The sequence below is a fragment of the Podarcis raffonei genome, chromosome 11, assembly GCF_027172205.1.
Source record: "Podarcis raffonei isolate rPodRaf1 chromosome 11, rPodRaf1.pri, whole genome shotgun sequence".
NCBI classification, from domain to species: domain Eukaryota; kingdom Metazoa; phylum Chordata; class Lepidosauria; order Squamata; family Lacertidae; genus Podarcis; species Podarcis raffonei.
In genome coordinates this window covers 30150247-30162323 of record NC_070612.1, presented here as the reverse complement: position 1 = coordinate 30162323, position 12077 = coordinate 30150247, and the positions used below count along the sequence as shown (strand labels likewise).

At 43.5% G+C, this 12077-nt stretch overlaps 1 protein-coding gene across 7 annotated transcripts in view; it reads left to right on the top strand.

The window, feature by feature from the left end:
* The window catches only part of ARHGEF28 (Rho guanine nucleotide exchange factor 28), a 133729-nt gene that overhangs the window by 691 nt on the left and 120961 nt on the right, over positions 1 to 12077 (top strand). Inside the window, exon 1 of one of the 7 annotated variants that reach the window (XM_053408011.1) lies at positions 7196 to 7292. The exons of the other annotated variants lie outside the window; for them this stretch is intronic. The gene's annotated coding sequence lies outside the window, so the exon portion shown is untranslated. Of the gene's footprint in view, positions 1 to 7195; positions 7293 to 12077 lie in introns of those variants that run through there. 7 annotated transcript variants of the gene reach the window in all.

The following is a 12077-nucleotide window of genomic DNA, read 5'->3' as shown; positions in this document are numbered from 1 at the left end:
GATCTGCCTGGTGATCTGCTGTAGACTGGGGAGGGTTTCTGATTCCCAGTAACAATTAACAATAGCAACAAGAAAAGCAACTTTCCTCACCTAAATTAGGCTGCTGAAATGATGAAAGCCAAGCAGGTGTGGATTTTTGTGTGTAAGGACAGTTGGCTCTGTTCAAAACAAGTACTAAAACACCTTTCTAGGCTTAGCATTTGCTCAGAGGTGTTATTTAATTCTGTGTGTCTTTTGCATAGGATTCTGGCTGGTGGCTCTTGGGGTTGAAGTTAAACACAAACAAAGCTCTGAGAAGCCTGAAGTTTGCTCAACTCTTCTCCAAAAGGATTAGCTACTTTCCCATTAGGTCTAATGAAATGTTCTGTGTAATTTGAAGGCTTGCATGCACACATCTACGCAACAGGGTGAATTTCGTCTAGTAAAATAACATATTGCTTTATCTTATTTTGCGGATCCAGGAGAAACTCAACTGCTTAGTCTAGGGATGGGGAGTTTGTGGCCTTTCAGATGTAGTTGGACTACAACTCCCATAATCCTTGACCATTGGCCAGGCTGGCTGGTTTACAGATCCCCTACCTTTGACCTACTCTAAGGCAGATTAGGCAAGGTGCATGTAATAGTCGTGGTGGTGTTTGGGCCAGTGTGCCTGTGAACACTTGCTTTTTCCTTCTGCCTGATTAAGAGTTCTGTGTGACTCAAAGGGATACATAGATGCATATGTCTTTGCAGCACCTATTTTCCAGGTCCAGTACAGCCCCATCTGCTAGCTGGTCTCAGTCTTGTACTATATAACCTAGCTCTTCTGACTTGGGACTTGTCTGCACTGGTGCCATATGTAGCATGTCAAACTTGATTTCACAGTGAATTTCATGCATGGCTCACCTGTGGTATCTGCACAATGCAGCTGGAGTCTCAAAATGCCTGCGCTTAAGAACACCACACCACCTTCCCAAAGAGGTGTTGAACAATTTACAGTGCAACAAGTTGAAATGCAAACAGATTTTGCAATTGACCAAAATGAACTTGCAGCCCTAAGGAGCCTCCTCTGGTGTCACCTTTGTTGGAGGATCAGGGCTCTGCCATCCCATGCCCTTATCTCCTTGCCTCCCTCCCTCCCTCAGAGGCATATACTGTTAGGCCTCCTTACTTTGGGTGGAGTTCTCACCTGTCAAGTGTCTTGCAGTCTAGGTTGCTGGCCAAACTAAGGGTGGTTGTTTCAATTTCTTTATTTTATTTGGCATACTGATTTCCACCTAGAACAATCGCCACCCTTTCTGGTTGCTTCTGACCATGGACTTAGAAAGGGTGATACCTGTCAAGCTCTAGCACACTCAACATGACCTCAAGCCCGACATGTCAGTCATTCTCCAAACTGGCGTTGCGTGAGAAATAAACGAATTAAATTATTAAAGGAGCTTGCAAGGAGAAGGCTGCTCGTTTCATCTCTGCATGTTTGAGTGGCTGCTTTCTCTCCACCTGATTCCTGTCAGCATTCTGGATAGGTCCTTCTGTCCCTTTTGCAGAGCCAGTTGAATCATCCAGTGGCTATCAGTGCAAAGACATAGCAGAAGTATCTCCCTCCCCCCCCCCCACCGCTCATTGAGGAGGAGGAGGAGGAGGTCTGTTGCATTTCTGTATGAGTGACCAGTGTTCGAAATTAGCCAGGTGCCAGGCGCCTTTTGCACCTGTCTATTGGCTGCAGGCAACTAAGTGAAGATGCCTGGGTGTCAGGATGGGTCACCATCTGGAGGTGCATGCCTGGGGATTGTTGGATCTTGACTGTTTTCACACACAAGCAATACATCCTGTAGAATTCTATTCGCTATATTTCATTTGAACGCTCAGAATGAATTTTGGGCACCGAAATGCTTTTTCTGTGCAGAAAAAGAGGTAGATGTAGACTGATATATATGTGGACTGTCCTTGGATCAAGTGACTTTTCTTCTTTTAAGTTCTCAAAGTTCTTAAGCGAGCTCAAGGTTGTCATCTGAACTAGCCAGATGTTTAACTGAGAATCAATCACAGTCAGCCCATCATTTGAAAAACAAGACTTTAGAGCTGTCTTACCCAAAAAATGACAACTAGACATTCCATTTTGGTGACTGTATCCTTGGTATAAGGAGCCATTTGGCCCATAGCTTATATATCTGAGTTTCTAACACTGTCAGAATGACTGCTCTGTGCTTGCCTCCTGCCAATCAGCATTTGCTATGGGTCGGGTCGTTCTGTTTCAGCTCTGAATTGAATCGTTCAGTCGTACCTGATGTAGAGAAACAGCAGACTAACCTGCCTCCAGGGTAGGCAACCTACTGTATCTCTGTATGAGCCACTGCTTTGAGATTACCATATTCTAGTCAGGAAGGCCCCCCCCCCATGCCATGCCCAGAAATGCCGCATACCCAACTCCCTCCATCAACAGCCACCATTGCCAATGGTTAGGCATGATGGAAGTTGTAGTCTGGCAGCATCTGGAGGGCCATAAGTTCCCTACCCCCGATATAAAATAACCACCCACTGTACATGTTGCATTTCTCCAGAGTGCCCCCAATCTGTTGAAGGTGATGCATTCTGTGTTCTGCTGTAGAGACTGAATTCCAGGACATGTGTGGTTGTGGCTTTCCCCTTTCAAGTGTGTGCAAGTTATTAGCAATCACACGTGTACAGTTTGAAAAGGGAAATGCTCTTAATTTTATTGACTTTTCCATCAATAAGTCTCCCCTTGCCTTTCACTGTAAAATGACCTCAAGGAGGCTTATAATAATTAAAGCATTATGCAGTGCTGTGATGCAGTACATGCAGTGCTAACAAAGCAAGATAAAGCAGCGAAACCCGCACATAAAAACAGCAGATAGAAGTTTCCACCAAGAGTTCTTGTGTACCATGAAAACCTTGGGAGAATTTATAGACATGGGATGTGCCCTGCAGTACTGATGCAAATGTATATGGGTTTGTTTGTTTTTTATAGAGTTTGCAGTTGGAAGGCATCATCTATGATGCCTGCAACCATGCAGATGCTAAATGTATTGCTTTTCCTTTGGGTCACATCAGTGAGGCCCAGAGGGCTGTGTGTCTTGTCATCTGGGCAGTCCAGGACCTCCTTAAACACTGCCCAGAAGAGGTCACTTGCTGTTACCCAGGGGTGCCCAAACTTTTTTCAAAGAGGGCCAGATTTGATGAAGTGAACATGCGTGAGGGCCGACCACAGTTATTGAACTTTTTTTTTACAATTTTACCCCAAAGTTGTTGAGCTTTTTAAAGGATTTTACCCCAGGACATATACTACCACGGGGGCTGGATTGAATTGACCAGCGGGACGAATTGGGCCCACGAAACGGACTTTAGGCATGCCTGCTGTTACCCAAGTATAAAAGGTCGCTGTAAGAGGTGGTGCTCAGATGACGCAAATCGAGTAACAGAATAAAGATGCATGCTTCTTTAGGAGTCAGCCACATCAAAATGATTGCATAATGTCTATAGATTTGCTGGTCCATTAATTAAATGCTATGCAAATTCTCTTGGCACACGTTCGCTAAGCATTGCTAGTTGGAACGTAGGATTATGTTACAGCACATTAAACTGTAAATGAGAATTATTGCTACTGAACCAACAAGTTCAGTTCCCACAGTTAAAGGGGGAAATGTAAATGAGGAAGCTATCATAGTTAGAGAGTTGTAAAACACAATCCTCAGCCCCCAGTCTACCTGGTGTGCTTTTTCTGTGCTGTTTGGCTTGTTCGCAAGATTTAAATTTCTGGCTTGCTTGTTCCTTTGAGCAGACTAGACTTCCCAGACTGATTTGCTGATCGTTATTTCTAGTATCCAGCGTGCAAAACTGTTTCCTCTTTGAAAGGCTTGTCCTTGCTGGCCCTCCCCAGGAGACAGAAATGGGAATAACTTAAGATGCTTTTATGTGTGATGCTTCTGTTGTTGCTGTTAAAAGAAGGGTTGAAGTAGCAGGATTTGAAAAGGAAGCAATGTGCGTAACAAGTGGCTTGGCAGGCTCACACCGAGGATCACTTTTTGACCTAGAAGAAGGAAGTGTGGAAAAAGATAGAGCTTTGAATGGAAACATGAACCCCCTTATAGGAGACGCAGGGAAGGGGGGAAATACGATGCTATGGCGGGGGGGGGAGTCCAGTGAAAGTAGGTAAAGGGACCCCTGACCATTAGGTCCAGTTGTGGCCGACTCTGGGGTTACAGCGCTCATCTCGCTTTATTGGCCGAGGGAGCCGGCGTACAGCTTCCGGGTCATGTGGCCAGCATGACTAAGCTACTTCTGGCAAACCAGAACAGCACATGGAAATGCCGTTTACCTTCCCGCCAGAGCGGTACCTATTTATTTACTTGCATTTTTGATGTGCTTTTGAACTGCTAGGTTGGCAGGAGCAGGGACCGAACAACGGGCGCTCACCCCGTCGCGGGGATTCGAACCGCCAACCTTCTGATCAGCAAGTCCTAGGCTCTGTGGTTGATCCCACAGCGCCACCTGTGTCCCTCCAGTGAAAGTGGGCAGTGCTAATACGCTGATCTGTGCATTGCAAAGGATACCTCTATTGCATTAAGAACCACCAGACACCCATATAGATACCACATGAGATGTTCAAAGACCATTTAAATCTCCCATATGAAACCACTCATAGAGTCAGGTCAGCAAAACATTTGCTATATAGACTGCCAGCACAGGGAGTCATTGAAACTACTCCTTCCAGCACACTTGAGACAGCAATGGAGTACGTTAGAATGGTATGTTCAGAATATGAAAGTCAATCCATGCATGTGTTTTGGCATGGATAGAATTGTGGCATTTATTGAATGATCCCAACACATGATGTGGGATAGCCATGATTTCCCAATATTTTTTTAAAGCTACAAAGCAAGCAGGTGGATGGCCTCAAAGCAGTAGAACTTGGAGAGGTGTTTAGCCCTCACCCCTATGCTATTGTCCCAGTTGATACACCTGCTTGTTCCTCCCCTTCAGTGAGAGTATTAGTAGCCTCAAAATGGGGGGGGGGGGAGTGGAGGAGAAAAGGGTTAACACTGCCCTCCTCACCCGCAGCCATGGTGCAGTTAGGTCATTATAGACTATGGGCTTAATAGACTGGGGTGCTCTTTAGATGATAACATACATTATTTCACAATGTGGCAAGCCAGCCTTGGTTCATTTGGGGACCCCCTGTTCTGCTAAGTGAGGGGTTCTGGATTCCTGCACCTAAGTCTTGCCTTGTTAAGGCCACATCTCCAAGTGAGTTTTTACAGGTACTTGCAGCTGCTGCTAAGCATTGAAAAATAGTTGCCAGGAGTCTAATCACAGGTCATGGGTAGTTTGGTGCTTAGCAGCTTTGTAATTTGGGACAGCTCTTATTAAACTTTTCAGGAACTGATCTTTAACTTTAGATCCCCCCCCTTTTATTTGTTTTCAACATTGAGGTGAACTCTGATGTGTTTTTATTGTGTTTGTGTTGTGTGTTTGTATTGTGTTTTCATTAATGACAATACATGAAACACCTGAAAAGAAAGAAAGGGTAAGATGTGTCTGTTGGAGTGCTTCTGCTTAACTTTTAGCCAACAAAAATGTTCCTGCCAGGTTTCCCCCCTGCTAATGTGGCCATGGGAGAATGCCCCAGAACCCTTTCCGCTTTTACATATTGCTAATGCGACTGTCAAGTTCTGATTACAGAAACTTTATTATTAGTGGCAGCCTGTGAGCTTATGAAATGCCACACCCTTGGTTAAGAAGCTATTGCTGATTCACCAATTGGGTGTGGTGGTGGTGAGGAATAGGACTCCTACCTATAGCCAAGCAAATTTGGTCCTAATTCCCAGAAGCAATCCTTTATTTCTAATGTTGAGCAATGTTTTTGTGAACATTTTTGGTTAAAAAGCAAGCTCCCGCCTTCTTCATAAGGTGGAAGTAAATGCTACAAGGGGCATTGGGCTGCCTCCTTCCACTTGTCTAGTACAGTTGACTCCATGCTCTGATGTAATTGCACGGCAGATGGAATTCAGCCTGGGGCTGCCATAGTTGATGGTAAACCCATGCCCTTTGTAATGTTCAGTTACACCCTGTGATGATAAGGGTTGAATGCATGTGGGCAATGCCTGGTGAAAATTCAGAAGGCAGAGGTGCAGTTTGGAACTCAGTTAAAGGTAAAGGTAAAGGGACCCCTGACCGTTAGGTCCAGTCATGGCCGGCTCTAGGGTTGCGGCGCTCATCTTGCTTTACTGGCCAAGGGAGCCGGCGTACAGCTTCTGGGTACAGCATGACTAAGCCGCTTCTGGCAAACCAGAGCAGTGCACGGAAACTCCGTTTACCTTCCCACTGGAGTGGTACCTATTTATCTACTTGCGCTTTGATGTGCTTTTGAATTGCTAGGTTGGCAGGAGCAGAGACCGAGCAACAGGAGCTCACCCCATTGCGGGGATTTGAACCGCCAACCTTCTGATTGGCAAGTCCTAGGCACTGTGGTTTAACCCACAGAGCCACTCAGTTACTCTTCCATTTTTCTTACCTCTAGAATTTTTTGCAATACAGGTGTTTTATTTTTATATATTTACAAATGCCATTTTTTAAATGTGGCCAAATGGGCAGGATGTGGACGGGAGGCCAGACTCCATGTATCCCTCTTCTGAAGTTATTTTGCCATCGCTGGGGTGTTGTGTTTAAATATCTGTTTTCTTTTCCCTTTCAGTTTACGAAGCAGCTGGCAGGTGGCGGCGGGTGTTGTGCAGTTCCAAACAATAGCAGCATAAATGTTTCTTAGGGGGAAGAAGGAAGGATAAATAAAGTGAATCTGTACATGTGATCACTTAGCCAAGTATTCTTCCCTGTTGTGTACTTTGCTTAATCTGATTTCTTTAATGGTGCGCACACTAAAATAATCTTCTAACTCATTCTTTCTGTTAAAAATTGGTTCTCATTTAGTATCTCATCACAATGTGCTTTGCACTTCCAGGCAAAACGTACCCTTTCTTGGGGCTCTGTCAGTGGGGAACTTTCTTGATACGCAGTGCTTCTAGAAAACTTGAAAATCCTTCATCCTGAGAGCAAGCCCCAAACTGGTCGTCTGCTGAGCAGTTTCTCAGCCCACAGCTGGCCGTAACATAAGTCACCCTGAGCCAGTTGTCTCAGGTGGCAGTTTGGTGACAGTTTGCCCAAGTGACAGTTTGCCCAGACCCCAGCCTCATTGCCAGCCACTGCTGTGCTTCTGGAATTCCCCTGTTGGCGGCATCTGCCTCAGTGGACATCTTGGCAAAACCTTGTGAGACCTGGGGTGGCTTCTCTGTGGTGCAGTAAGTAGCAACCAGCAGTGCTGTGTGGTGTAGCATTGGCAGGTTCTGCCTTGCCTCAGGTGGCAAAAATGGTTTGATCTGGCCCTGGTCAGGCCTGCCACAACTTAGCTTTAACAGGAAAGGGTCTGCTTTCACCCTAAAAGGCAGGCAATTATGGCAGCTAAATTGCTCCATACAAGCTGTGGTTTCATGGTTTCAAGAAGCCTGAACGGCAATAAAGGATGATGCAGGTGAGAGGAGGGAGAGTACATCCCCAGAGGTGGCCAACAATCCTTTCAGCTGTGATTTTATTTATTTTTATTGTATTTTTTATTTATTAATTTTATACACTGTCCTTCATTCATAAATCTCAGGGCAGTTCACAACATAATATTACAATATAGAAAACACAAACTGCATAATAAAAATAAGAAGAAAAGCAAACCAATCATCCCCCTCCCATAGCACATTTAAAAGGGCATTGGAGGGCAAGCATCCAGTGGCCTGGTGCCTTAAGGTGTGCAATGAAGGTGCCAGCCGCAACGCCCTAGGGAGAGCATTCCACAAATGGGGAGCCACCACAGAAAAGGCCCATTCTCATGTTGCCTCAGAGGATGATTGACCCCCATTATATCTGCCCTGTCCTTCCCACTTCATCTGTTTCATGAGTTTCTCCATCATATGTTCCACAGGGGGAAATTGTGTGGTTTGAGGGTTCTGTAGCCTGATCTTTTTTCACAGTCTTGGAGCTGTTTCTTTAGAGTATCTTCATTTCATCTCTGAGGCAGCACATGCAATTCCCCCCCCCCCTTTGCTGCTGTAAATGTCCCCAAAACAGTGTATAGACCAACACTGCTGTTTTTCTTCAGATGTTAGTAAGATCTTACACAAGAGCAGGAAGCCAAAGAGGATCAATTATGCGTCCTGTTGCACGTCCCTTTCAGGAAATACCATTATTAATGTGTGACTACTGGTGCTTGCTTAAAAGAAATAATGAGCATGTTTTTAAACAATGGTTGCTGTCCTTTTGCGTGGAAGACATAATATGTTCCTGAGAGTGCTTAGTGTGGGGCTTAATGCTGCTTGAGATGCAGGCGAGTGTAATGTAAGAACAGCTATCACATGTCTGTTCCATTGCCAGGATATGGGTGATAACTAACTCTAGCTATATTCAGAGCAGGCCATTGAAATTAATGGTCCACTAATTCCAGTGGATCTACTCTGAATATCACAAACAAGGGTGATGTGCAAAGTTGTTGTTGTGTATGGGATTTGTTTGGGCAAAGCAGCACTGTGGCTGTCAATAATTTTAAAGTGTCTCTAGTTGCATATCTTAAAGAGCAGAGTCGGGTTGAATGGCTTAAGGCTGCAATCCCTGCCATCTCCAGTTAAAGAGTTCAGGTTAGCAGGTGATGGTGAAAGATCTCTGCCTGATACCATGGAGAGCCAGTGAGAGTCAACTAATGTTCAGCTGCTGTATTGGGACTAGGGATGGAAGAATCTGTGTTAATTTCAGTTCTCTCCACTTCTCATCTTTTCCAATCTTAAATTTGGTTCTGTACATTTCTGCAGCAGTCTGAAATTTTCTTTTTTTAAAATCCTCAACTGTGGTGAAATGGCACTGTATTTCTATTTAAATTATAGTATTTTTTTTAAAAATATGCATCTACACCTATAAAGCAGCAAAATTTATGCAAATATGCACCGTCTTTTCTGCTTTTTTTTGGTGAGGCACTTCTCTTTTGGGCAATGTTTATAAGAGGCTACCATAATAGTAGGGAACCCTGCACTCAATATATCTGGAGGTGATCAAAGCAGAGGCATGGTGCATGCTTGGGTGATATTTAATGGTAGAGCTATACAGAGTAGACCCAATGAAGTTAATGCACATGATGACAGCGCTAGGTTCATTAATGTCAGTGGGTCTACTTTAAGTAGGACTTTACTGAATACCACCGTTTGTTCTTCGACTTTTGAGTTCTGCACAGCATTCGTGGTCTGTTTGCTGCAACTGTGTTAATTGGACAGCTGCTACTTCTGTTTGCTAGCTTGACAATGCCCTCACGGTGAAAAGAAAGTTTGCTCTGGGCTTCCTCCACCCTGTGTGGAGCTTACTTCTGTGTACATAAGTAATGTAATGTGTGAATCAGTCCTTATTAGCCCTTTGTAGCATTCTAGCTGGGGCTGATGGCAGTTGTAGTAAAAAAAAAATCTGGAGGGCAACAGTTTAGTGAATACTGCCTAACAGGAACAAGGAATTAGTCATAGAAACAAGGAATCGGTTTTGTTTTGTTGCAGTGGAAACGGTGCAGGTAGATTTGCATCCACAAGAGAAGAAATGTTTAAACAATTTCTGACTCATTGATGCCACATGGTATGAAATAATAGACTGTGCAAAACAGAAGCATATTTATTTTGGAAAATGTTCAACTTGACTAACAAATCCATTTCTGAATGAAGGTGACCTCCTTTAGGGCAGACTTTTTGTTCCAGGTCCAATTTTTGTTCCTTTTTGTGGGAGTATTTTGCTTAGTACATTTATCAGCTAAATGATAAATCATTCCAAATTTTGTTTCCACACCCAACCTGAACTGATTTCAAATAAAATATTTTTTAGGCTGCCCACTGTGGCTGTGATGGGAGAAGGAAGGCAAACTGTTCAACGTCTTATAACTGTTTATATTTTTGCCAAATGGGAAGATTGAGTTACTCAGTTGAAAACTCAGTATTGCAGTCAACCGGTCTACACATCCTAGAAATGCTACTCCTTGCCATTAGGTGAGGAGCTTTGGATTGCTTTCCATTGCTTTCTGAGCATTTGCAGCTCAGGAATTACTCATGAGTAAATGCTCAGCTTGTGGGACTCGACAACTTGTAAGTACAGTGGTACCTCTGGTTGTGAATGGGATCCGTTCTGGAGGCCCGTTCACAACATGAAAAGAATGCAACCCGCAGCGGTGCATCTGAACGTGCGTGGGTTGCGATTTGCCGCTTCTGCACATGCGCTTGACGCCATTTTGCCCTTCTGCGGATGCGTGAGCGGTGAAACCTGGAAGTAACCCTTTCTGGTACTTCCAGGTCACAGCGGGACGTAACCTGAAAGAACGTAATATGAAGTGGACGTAACATGAGGTATAACTGTAGCGGTTGTAAGTAGATTAGCTGCTGGAATAGAGTAGCATGGCAGGCTGGGAATCTTAGAATCATAGAATTGTATCACTGGAAGGGACTCCAGGTGTCATCGAGTCCAACTCCTTGCAATGTAGAAATCACAACTGAAGCATCCCTGACAGACGGCCTTGCAACATCTGCTTTAAAACCTCCAATGAAAGAGGTTTTCTGTAAGCTGATCCTGGCAAGCAAGAAACTTGTGGTCTAGTCCAATATCTCTCTTGGGAAAGAGTCTAAAGAAACAGACCCCCTTCCTTGAATGAAATCAATTGTATGGGGATCTGCTTTGCAGATCAACAGGAGGAAAGGACTCTAGCTTGTTATTTGAAGCAGGAGGTTCCTACTTCAGCCAAACTGTGAGTAGAATCACAAATAGGGATAAGGGAGAAAAGTGTGCCTGCCTAGTGTGAACTTTCCAAAACAATATGCGAATCTTTCGAAATTAAATCCTTATTTGAATTTTGCAATGCAGTTTTCCTGCTGAGTAATGTTTACAAAACTGGATATACTAGATTAGTGTATGCTTAATATAGGTATGCTACTGAAATTAGCATACAAAACCACATCATATTAGGGTAAATTGTTTTGCAAATATGTGTATATTAGACAAAATCACACACAATGGTGGTTATATTAGGAGAAATTCACACTACAATGCTGAGGAATTTTCAGGAGGACTTAAAAAAATCACAAACAGATGTGGAAATATGGAGAAAAATGAAGAAGTGGCAGATTCAACCATTCCTACTTGCGAACATCCACCTTGCTTTGCTGTTTGAAGTGTAAAGCTTGCTGGGGGCAGTATAAGAGTTTGTGCAAAATGATGGGTTAGGCAGCAAGCAAAATGACAGGGTATGTTGTGATAATTGCTGAAGAACTGCCGACTTCTCTCAACTTATTTTAAACTGTAACTTCAGAGTAATAGTTTACTCAAAATATGTTCGTGTAATCTATTAATAAAAGCAAGCACCCCTATCAAAAATATGGTCAATTGCTTTTTTAAAAAATGCAACATAATTTATGTGAATGAACACCAATGGATAATTATGACAGGTGAAAAATGTATGGCATTATTAACTGAGGAATTTTAAACCGATTGAGCATACTTTTCGCCTGTGGTGAAGAAAACAAGAGCAAAACAATATTGATCCCTGGATTTTTCACCACATTTACTGAAAGTATCCTATTTGCTCAGTTGGTTAGAGCATGGTGCTGATAATGTCAATGCTGCAGGTCCGATCCCCATATGTGACAGCTGCATATTCCTGCATTGCTGGGGGTTGGACTAGATGATCCTCAGGGTCCCTTCCAATGCTACAATTCTATGATTCTAAACTACAGATAACAATATACAGAGCTGAAATAAGCCACGGCACAGGTTTATAGTGAATAATCTCATGGAAACTGAAGCAAATATATATTGATGCTCTGCAAATGCGTTTAAATTTAACCAGTTGTTTTTTAAACTGGTATAACTTTCCCCCTGTAATTCTGCTTTTGTACCTGCCATGTTCCCTTGGCTATGGAGAAATGCACAAGGAGGAGTGGCTTTTACAGATACTCGGAAATTGCTTGCTTGGAAAGCAATTCAGATGCCATGGTGATAGGCTGAGCGTTGGATTCAGAACAATGCAC